Source organism: Rutidosis leptorrhynchoides, chromosome 10, assembly GCF_046630445.1.
Source record: "Rutidosis leptorrhynchoides isolate AG116_Rl617_1_P2 chromosome 10, CSIRO_AGI_Rlap_v1, whole genome shotgun sequence".
Lineage (NCBI taxonomy): Eukaryota > Viridiplantae > Streptophyta > Magnoliopsida > Asterales > Asteraceae > Rutidosis > Rutidosis leptorrhynchoides.
The window spans coordinates 222,470,745-222,482,242 of NC_092342.1; positions in this window are offsets into that span (position 1 = coordinate 222,470,745).

Sequence of the window (11,498 nt, forward strand, 5' to 3'; positions counted from 1 at the left end):
GAAACTATATCCAAAAATTATGGTTAAACTCAAAGTGGAAGTATGTTTTCTAAAATGGTCATCTAGACGTCGTTCTTTCGACTGAAATTACTACCTTTACAAAAACGACTTGTAACTTATTTTTCCGACTAGAAACCTATACTTTTTTTGTTTAGATTCATAAAATAGAGTTCAATATGAAACCATAGCAATTTGATTCACTCAAAACGGATTTAAAATGAAGAAGTTATGGGTAAAACAAGATTGGATAATTTTTCTCATTTTAGCTACGTGAAAATTGGTAACAAATCTATTCCAACCATAACTTAATCAACTTGTATTATATATTATGTAATCTTGAGATACCATAGACACGTATACAATGTTTCGACCTATCATGTCGACACATCTATATATATTTCGGAACAACCATAGACACTCTATATGTGAATGTTGGAGTTAGCTATACAGGGTTGAGGTTGATTCCAAAATATATATAGTTTGAGTTGTGATCAATACTGAGATACGTATACACTGGGTCGTGGATTGATTCAAGATAATATTTATCGATTTATTTCTGTACATCTAACTGTGGACAACTAGTTGTAGGTTACTAACGAGGACAGCTGACTTAATAAACTTAAAACATAAAAATATATTAAAAGTGTTGTAAATATATTTTGAACATACTTTGATATATATGTATATATTGTTATAGGTTCGTGAATCAACCAGTGGCCAAGTCTTACTTCCCGACGAAGTAAAAATCTGTGAAAGTGAGTTATAGTCCCACTTTTAAAATCTAATATTTTTGGGATGAGAATACATGCAGGTTTTATAAATGATTTACAAAATAGACACAAGTACGTGAAACTACATTCTATGGTTGAATTATCGAAATCGAATATGCCCCTTTTTATTAAGTCTGGTAATCTAAGAATTAGGGAACAGACACCCTAATTGACGCGAATCCTAAAGATAGATCTATTGGGCCTAACAAACCCCATCCAAAGTACTGGATGCTTTAGTACTTCGAAATTTATATCATATCCGAAGGGTGTCCCGGAATGATGGGGATATTCTTATATATGCATCTTGTTATTGTCGGTTACCAGGTGTTCACCATATGAATGATTTTTATCTCTATGTATGGGATGTGTATTGAAATATGAAATCTTGTGGTCTATTGTTACGATTTGATATATATAGGTTAAACCTATAACTCACCAACATTTTTGTTGACATTTTAAGCATGTTTATTCTCAGGTGATTATTAAGAGCTTCCGCTGTCGCATACTTAAATAAGGACAAGATTTGGAGTCCATGCTTGTATGATATTGTGTAAAAACTGCATTCAAGAAACTTATTTTGTTGTAACATATTTGTATTGTAAACCATTATGTAATGGTCGTGTGTAAACAGGATAATTTAGATTATCATTATTTGATAATCTACGTAAAGCTTTTTAAACCTTTATTGATGAAATAAAGGTTATGGTTTGTTTAAAAATGAATGCAGTCTTTGAAAAACGTCTCATATAGAGGTCAAAACCTCGCAACGAAATCAATTAATATGGAACGTTTTTAATCAATAAGAACGGGACATTTCAGTTGGTATCCGAGCGTTGGTCTTAGAGAACCAGAATTTTGCATTAGTGTGTCTTATCGAGTTTGTTAGGATGCATTAGTGAGTCTGGACTTCGACCGTGTTTACTTGAAAAATGATTGCTTAACAAATTTTGTTGGAAACTATATATTTTTAACATGTGAATATTATGTGATATATTAATCTCTTAACGTGTTTGATATTATGTGATAGATGTCTACCTCTAGAACAAGTCCCATTGACTCACCTAATAATAATGAAGAGTCAAATGTAAATTGGAATGATTTGTGGACTGATTCACAAGTTCCCGAAGAGGAACCGGAAGAAGAGTCGGAACCGGAAGAAGAATCGGAACCGGAAGAAGAATCGGAACCGGATGAAGAAATAGAACCGGTGGGGGAAATAATAAAACGGTTAAGTAAAAGAAAATCCTCAACCAACCGACCAAAGTTAATTATGGTCAATGGTGTTTCCGCCAAGGAAGCAAAATATTGGGAGGATTACCAATTCTCCGATGAATCGGATTCCGACGAGAATTCCGATGATGTTATAGAAATTACCCCAACTGAATTTAAAAAGGCAAAAGAAAATAATAAGGGAAAGGGCATAAAAATAGAGAAATCTAATTCCAACCCCGATGAACTTTATATGTATCGTCAACCCCCGAAGTCCTTAAGTTGTAACAATGACCCGGGAACCTCTAAACCACCAGGTTTTTCTAAACCAATGTGGACAACGACGGCTCGTATTAGGGGAACATCATATATCCCTAGAAACTTGGCAAAACGAACCAAAACCGAAGAAGAAGAAACGAGCGAGTCGGAATAAGATAGTTGTATTCGTGTGGTGTAATATATGTAATATAGTGTTCTTATGCTTTATGATATATGTAAAAATTGCTTGTATTAATAAGTATTTTTTTTATGAATCTAACTCTTGTCTATTTTACAGTTTAAAAACACAAAATGGATAGACAACCCAATATTTTAAGAGACCTACCCGGAGACATGATTGATGAAATCTTGTCCAGAGTCGGCCAGAATTCCTCGGCACAACTATTTAAGGCGAGATCAGTTTGTAAGACATTCGAAGAACGTTCCAAGAATGTCTTGGTTTATAAGAGACTTTCGTTTGAAAGATGGGGGATATCACATTGGGAAACCCATAAGTTACGATGTGTTTACTTTGACGCATATATTTCGGGGAACCCAACTGCTATTTTACGCAACGGGTTAAGAAATTATTTTGACTCAATATATCCGAATATTGGACTTCGTGATTTAGAAAAAGCGGCTAACATGCAACATAAAGAAGCATGTTATGCTTACGGATTAGTAATGTTCGCTTCTCACCAAAGTGAGAACAAGAACATCGGGCTACAACTATTAAACAAAACGTTTCCACAAGTGACGGAGTCGGTAATTGGGGTAAGAAATGAGGTTTTTAGATTATTACGGGACTGTTGGACATTACGTAACCCTCGTCCCTTTGATGACGCTACAACACGCTGTCTTATCAACGGCCATAACGGTTATGTTGCACAAGACCAAGGATGGGAAGTAGTCCTAGTAAAACCAGAATGCATGACTTGTTTCTGGACGTATGAATTACGTGTCTTTATTGCCTTTGCTGAACGACTTGTGTACTAGCTAGAATTATCTTCACAACTATCTTGTATCAAAGTTATTGTGTGCTATATTTCATGCTTTATGTAAAATAAGCGGTATTGTAAGTTTGTAAAATATTGTATAAAAGTTTGAATGCGAAATATTATTATAATCAGTTTTTCATATAGAATTGTAGTAGTTAAATTGTATATTAGCTACTAAGTATGAACTTAACGGGTAGGTACTACCCGAATTTAAACTTATAAAACGCTAATATGAAGAAAAAGCTTTTATAAATGAGTTCATATTATGCTACGAAATACTATTAACTACTCTTAATATTCTGTATGATTAACTTGTTCCATTTAACTATTTTGAAGGAAATGGCACCGACTACTCGACACACCGTGAATATGAATGAAGAGGAATTCCGTACTTTTCTAGCTTCAAACATAGCCGCAGTACAGGCTGCGCTACATACCAACAATAACCTTGGATCTAGCAGTACAGGAAATCGTGTAGGATGCACCTACAAAGAATTCACTGCCTGCAAACCTTTGGAATTTGATGGAACCGAAGGACCGATCGGATTGAAACGGTGGACCGAGAAGGTCGAATCGGTGTTTGCCATAAGTAAGTGTACTGAAGAGGACAAAGTAAAGTACGCTACGCATACCTTCACAGGTTCTGCGTTAACATGGTGGAATACCTATCTAGAGCAAGTGGGACAAGACGATGCGTACGCACTACCGTGGTCAGCATTCAAGCACTTGATGAACGAGAAGTACCGTCCCAGAACCGAGGTCAATAAGCTCAAGACAGAACTTAGAGGGTTACGAACCCAAGGATTTGATATTACCACGTACGAAAGACGATTCACAGAATTGTGCCTATTGTGTCCGGGAGCATTCGAAGATGAGGAAGAGAAGATCGACGCGTTTGTGAAAGGATTACCGGAAAGAATCCAAGAAGATATAAGTTCACACGAGCCCGCCTCCATACAACAGGCATGTAGAATGGCTCACAAACTCGTGAACCAAATTGAAGAAAGAATTAAAGAACAGACTGCTGAAGAGGCCAATGTGAAGCAAGTCAAAAGAAAGTGGGAGGAAAACGGTGATAAGAATCACCAATACAACAGCAACAGCAATTACAACAATAATCGCAACAATTATCCCAACAATCGCAACATCAATCGCAACTACAACAAACGGCCCAACAACAACAACGACAACAACAACAGAAACTACAACAATCATCCCAACAACAATAATAACCGCAACAACAACAACAATCAGAAGCAGCTATGCCAAAGGTGTGAAAAGAATCACTCGGGGTTCTGCACCAAATTTTGCAACAAGTGTAAAAGAAATGGTCATAGCGCGGCGAAGTGTGAGGTCTACGGACCAGGGGTTAATAGAACGAAAGGAACAAATGGTGTCGGAACGAGTAATGGCGGAGCAAGTAGTGTCGGAGCAAGTTATGCCAATGTAGTTTGTTATAAATGTGGAAAACCAGGCCACATTATTAGAAATTGCCCGAACCAGGAGAACACGAATGGACAAGGCCGTGGAAGAGTTTTCAATATTAATGCGGTAGAGGCACAGGAAGACCCGGAGCTTGTTACGGGTACGTTTCTTATTGACAATAAATCTGCTTACGTTTTATTTGATTCGGGTGCGGATAGAAGCTATATGAGTAGAGATTTTTGTGCTAAATTAAGTTGTCCATTGACGCCTTTGGATAGTAAATTTTTACTCGAATTAGCAAATGGTAAATTAATTTCAGCAGATAATATATGTCGGAATCGAGAAATTAAACTGGTTAGCGAAACATTTAAGATTGATTTGATACCAGTAGAGTTAGGGAGTTTTGATGTGATAATCGGTATGGACTGGTTGAAAGAAGTGAAAGCGGAGATCGTTTGTTACAAAAATGCAATTCGCATTATACGAGAAAAAGGAAAACCCTTAATGGTGTACGGAGAAAAGGGCAACACGAAGCTACATCTTATTAGTAATTTGAAGGCACAAAAACTAATAAGAAAAGGTTGCTATGCTGTTCTAGCACACGTCGAGAAAGTACAAACTGAAGAAAAGAGCATCAATGATGTTCCCATTGCAAAAGAATTTCCCGATGTATTTCCGAAAGAATTACCGGGATTACCCCCACATCGATCCGTTGAATTTCAAATAGATCTTGTACCAGGAGCTGCACCAATAGCTCGTGCTCCTTACAGACTCGCACCCAGCGAGATGAAAGAACTGCAAAGCCAATTACAAGAACTTCTAGAGCGTGGTTTCATTCGACCAAGCACATCACCGTGGGGAGCTCCTGTTTTGTTTGTCAAGAAGAAAGATGGTACATTCAGGTTGTGTATCAACTACCGAGAGTTGAACAAACTTACCATCAAGAACCGCTACCCACTACCGAGAATCGATGACTTATTTGATCAACTACAAGGCTCGTCTGTTTATTCAAAGATTGACTTACGTTCCGGGTATCATCAAATGCGGGTGAAAGAAGATGATATTCCAAAGACTGCTTTCAGAACACGTTACGGTCATTACGAGTTTATGGTCATGCCGTTTGGTTTAACTAATGCACCAGCTGTGTTCATGGACCTTATGAACCGAGTGTGTGGACCATACCTTGACAAGTTTGTCATTGTTTTCATTGATGACATACTTATTTACTCAAAGAATGACCAAGAACACGGTGAACATTTGAGAAAGGTGTTAGAAGTATTGAGGAAGGAAGAATTGTACGCTAAGTTTTCAAAGTGTGCATTTTGGTTGGAAGAAGTTCAATTCCTCGGTCACATAGTGAACAAAGAAGGTATTAAGGTGGATCCGGCAAAGATAGAAACTGTTGAAAAGTGGGAAACCCCGAAAACTCCGAAACACATACGCCAGTTTTTAGGACTAGCTGGTTACTACAGAAGGTTCATCCAAGACTTTTCCAGAATAGCAAAACCCTTGACTGCATTAACGCATAAAGGGAAGAAATTTGAATGGAATGATGAACAAGAGAAAGCGTTTCAGTTATTGAAGAAAAAGCTAACTACGGCACCTATATTGTCATTGCCTGAAGGGAATGATGATTTTGTGATTTATTGTGATGCATCAAAGCAAGGTCTCGGTTGTGTATTAATGCAACGAACGAAGGTGATTGCTTATGCGTCTAGACAATTGAAGATTCACGAACAAAATTATACGACGCATGATTTGGAATTAGGCGCGGTTGTTTTTGCATTAAAGACTTGGAGGCACTACTTATATGGGGTCAAAAGTATTATATATACCGACCACAAAAGTCTTCAACACATATTTAATCAGAAACAACTGAATATGAGGCAGCGTAGGTGGATTGAATTATTGAATGATTACGACTTTGAGATTCGTTACCACCCGGGGAAGGCAAATGTGGTAGCCGATGCCTTGAGCAGGAAGGACAGAGAACCCATTCGAGTAAAATCTATGAATATAATGATTCATAATAACCTTACTACTCAAATAAAGGAGGCGCAACAAGGAGTTTTAAAAGAGGGAAATTTAAAGGATGAAATACCCAAAGGATCGGAGAAGCATCTTAATATTCGGGAAGACGGAACCCGGTATAGGGCTGAAAGGATTTGGGTACCAAAATTTGGAGATATGAGAGAAATGGTACTTAGAGAAGCTCATAAAACCAGATACTCAATACATCCTGGAACGGGGAAGATGTACAAGGATCTCAAGAAACATTTTTGGTGGCCGGGTATGAAAGCCGATGTTGCTAAATACGTAGGAGAATGTTTGACGTGTTCTAAGGTCAAAGCTGAGCATCAGAAACCATCAGGTCTACTTCAACAACCCGAAATCCCGGAATGGAAATGGGAAAACATTACCATGGATTTCATCACTAAATTGCCAAGGACTGCAAGTGGTTTTGATACTATTTGGGTAATAGTTGATCGTCTCACCAAATCAGCACACTTCCTGCCAATAAGAGAAGATGACAAGATGGAGAAGTTAGCACGACTATATTTGAAGGAAGTCGTCTCCAGACATGGAATACCAATCTCTATTATCTCTGATAGGGATGGCAGATTTATTTCAAGATTCTGGCAGACATTACAGCAAGCATTAGGAACTCGTCTAGACATGAGTACTGCCTATCATCCACAAACTGATGGGCAGAGCGAAAGGACGATACAAACGCTTGAAGACATGCTACGAGCATGTGTTATTGATTTCGGAAACAGTTGGGATCGACATCTACCGTTAGCAGAATTTTCCTACAACAACAGCTACCATTCAAGCATTGAGATGGCGCCGTTTGAAGCACTTTATGGTAGAAAGTGCAGGTCTCCGATTTGTTGGAGTGAAGTGGGGGATAGACAGATTACGGGTCCGGAGATTATACAAGAAACTACCGAGAAGATCATCCAAATTCAACAACGGTTGAAAACCGCCCAAAGTCGACAAAAGAGCTACGCTGACATTAAAAGAAAAGATATAGAATTTGAAATTGGAGAGATGGTCATGCTTAAAGTTGCACCTTGGAAAGGCGTTGTTCGATTTGGTAAACGAGGGAAATTAAATCCAAGGTATATTGGACCATTCAAGATTATTGATCGTGTCGGACCTGTAGCTTACAGACTTGAGTTACCTCAACAACTCGCGGCTGTACATAACACTTTCCACGTCTCGAATTTGAAGAAATGTTTTGCTAAAGAATATCTCACTATTCCGTTAGATGAAATCCAAATCAACAAAAAACTTCAATTCATCGAAGAACCCGTCGAAATAATGGATCGTGAGGTTAAAAGACTTAAGCAAAACAAGATACCAATTGTTAAGGTTCGATGGAATGCTCGTAGAGGACCCGAGTTCACCTGGGAGCGTGAAGATCAGGTGAAGAAGAAATACCCGCATCTATTTCCAGAAGATTCGTCAACACCTTCAACAGCTTAAAATTTCGGGACGAAATTTATTTAACGGGTAGGTACTGTAGTGACCCGAACTTTTCCATGTTTATATATATTAATTGAGATTGATATTTACATGATTAAATGTTTCCAACATGTTAAGCAATCAAACTTGTTAAGACTTGATTAATTGAAATATGTTTCATATAGACAATTGACCACCCAAGTTGACCGGTGATTCACGAACGTTAAAACTTGTAAAAACTATACGATGACATATATATGGTTATATATATAGTTAACATGTTTTTATTATAAGTATGTATCTCATTAGGTATTTTAACAATGAGTTATATACATAAAAATGAGACTATTAATTTAAGAAACTCGAAAACGATATATATAACGATTATCGTTATAACAACGTCTTACTAGGTACATATGAATCATATTAAGATATTGATACACTTGGTTAATTATGTTAAATGATAAGTAAATATATTATTAAGTGTATTAACAATGAAATACATATGTAAAAATAAGACTACTAACTTAATGATTTCGAAACGAGACATATATGTAACGATTATCGTTGTAACGACATTTAACTGTATATACATCATACTGAGATATATTATATATCATAATATCATGATAATATAACAATTTAATATCTCATTTGTTATAATAAACAATGGGTTAACAACATTCAACAAGATCGTTAACCTAAAGGTTTCAAAACAACATTTACATGTAACGACTAACGATGACTTAACGACTCAGTTAAAATGTATATACATGTAGTGTTTTAATATGTATTCATACACTTTTGAAAGACTTCAAGACACTTATCAAAATACTTCTACTTAACAAAAATGCTTACAATTACATCCTCGTTCAGTTTCATCAACAATTCTACTCGTATGCACTCGTATTCGTACTCGTACAATACACAGCTTTTAGATGTATGTACTATTGGTATATACACTCCAATGATCAGCTCTTAGCAGCCCATGTGAGTCACCTAACACATGTGGGAACCATCATTTGGCAACTAGCATGAAATATCTCATAAAATTACAAAAATATGAGTAATCATTCATGACTTATTTACATGAAAACAAAATTACATATCCTTTATATCTAATCCATACACCAACGACCAAAAACACCTACAAACACTTTCATTCTTCAATTTTCTTCATCTAATTGATCTCTCTCAAGTTCTATCTTCAAGTTCTAAGTGTTCTTCATAAATTCCAAAAGTTCTAGTTACATAAAATCAAGAATACTTTCAAGTTTGCTAGCTCACTTCCAATCTTGTAAGGTGATCATCCAACCTCAAGAAATCTTTGTTTCTTACAGTAGGTTATCATTCTAATACAAGGTAATAATCATATTCAAACTTTGGTTCAATTTCTATAACTATAACAATCTTATTTCAAGTGATGATCTTACTTGAACTTGTTTTCGTGTCATGATTCTGCTTCAAGAACTTCGAGCCATCCAAGGATCCATTGAAGCTAGATCCACTTTTCTCTTTTCCAGTAGGTTTATCCAAGGAACTTAAGGTAGTAATGATGTTCATAACATCATTCGATTCATACATATAAAGCTATCTTATTCGAAGGTTTAAACTTGTAATCACTAGAACATAGTTTAGTTAATTCTAAACTTGTTCGCAAATAAAAGTTAATCCTTCTAACTTGACTTTTAAAATCAACTAAACACATGTTCTATATCTATATGATATGCTAACTTAATTATTTAAAACCTGGAAACACGAAAAACACCGTAAAACCGGATTTACGCCGTCGTAGTAACACCGCGGGCTGTTTTGGGTTAGTTAATTAAAAACTATGATAAACTTTGATTTAAAAGTTGTTATTCTGAGAAAATGATTTTTATTATGAACATGAAACTATATCCAAAAATTATGGTTAAACTCAAAGTGGAAGTATGTTTTCTAAAATGGTCATCTAGACGTCGTTCTTTCGACTGAAATTACTACCTTTACAAAAACGACTTGTAACTTATTTTTCCGACTAGAAACCTATACTTTTTTTGTTTAGATTCATAAAATAGAGTTCAATATGAAACCATAGCAATTTGATTCACTCAAAACGGATTTAAAATGAAGAAGTTATGGGTAAAACAAGATTGGATAATTTTTCTCATTTTAGCTACGTGAAAATTGGTAACAAATCTATTCCAACCATAACTTAATCAACTTGTATTATATATTATGTAATCTTGAGATACCATAGACACGTATACAATGTTTCGACCTATCATGTCGACACATCTATATATATTTCGGAACAACCATAGACACTCTATATGTGAATGTTGGAGTTAGCTATACAGGGTTGAGGTTGATTCCAAAATATATATAGTTTGAGTTGTGATCAATACTGAGATACGTATACACTGGGTCGTGGATTGATTCAAGATAATATTTATCGATTTATTTCTGTACATCTAACTGTGGACAACTAGTTGTAGGTTACTAACGAGGACAGCTGACTTAATAAACTTAAAACATAAAAATATATTAAAAGTGTTGTAAATATATTTTGAACATACTTTGATATATATGTATATATTGTTATAGGTTCGTGAATCAACCAGTGGCCAAGTCTTACTTCCCGACGAAGTAAAAATCTGTGAAAGTGAGTTATAGTCCCACTTTTAAAATCTAATATTTTTGGGATGAGAATACATGCAGGTTTTATAAATGATTTACAAAATAGACACAAGTACGTGAAACTACATTCTATGGTTGAATTATCGAAATCGAATATGCCCCTTTTTATTAAGTCTGGTAATCTAAGAATTAGGGAACAGACACCCTAATTGACGCGAATCCTAAAGATAGATCTATTGGGCCTAACAAACCCCATCCAAAGTACTGGATGCTTTAGTACTTCGAAATTTATATCATATCCGAAGGGTGTCCCGGAATGATGGGGATATTCTTATATATGCATCTTGTTATTGTCGGTTACCAGGTGTTCACCATATGAATGATTTTTATCTCTATGTATGGGATGTGTATTGAAATATGAAATCTTGTGGTCTATTGTTACGATTTGATATATATAGGTTAAACCTATAACTCACCAACATTTTTGTTGACATTTTAAGCATGTTTATTCTCAGGTGATTATTAAGAGCTTCCGCTGTCGCATACTTAAATAAGGACAAGATTTGGAGTCCATGCTTGTATGATATTGTGTAAAAACTGCATTCAAGAAACTTATTTTGTTGTAACATATTTGTATTGTAAACCATTATGTAATGGTCGTGTGTAAACAGGATAATTTAGATTATCATTATTTGATAATCTACGTAAAGCTTTTTAAACCTTTATTGATGAAATAAAGGTTATGGTT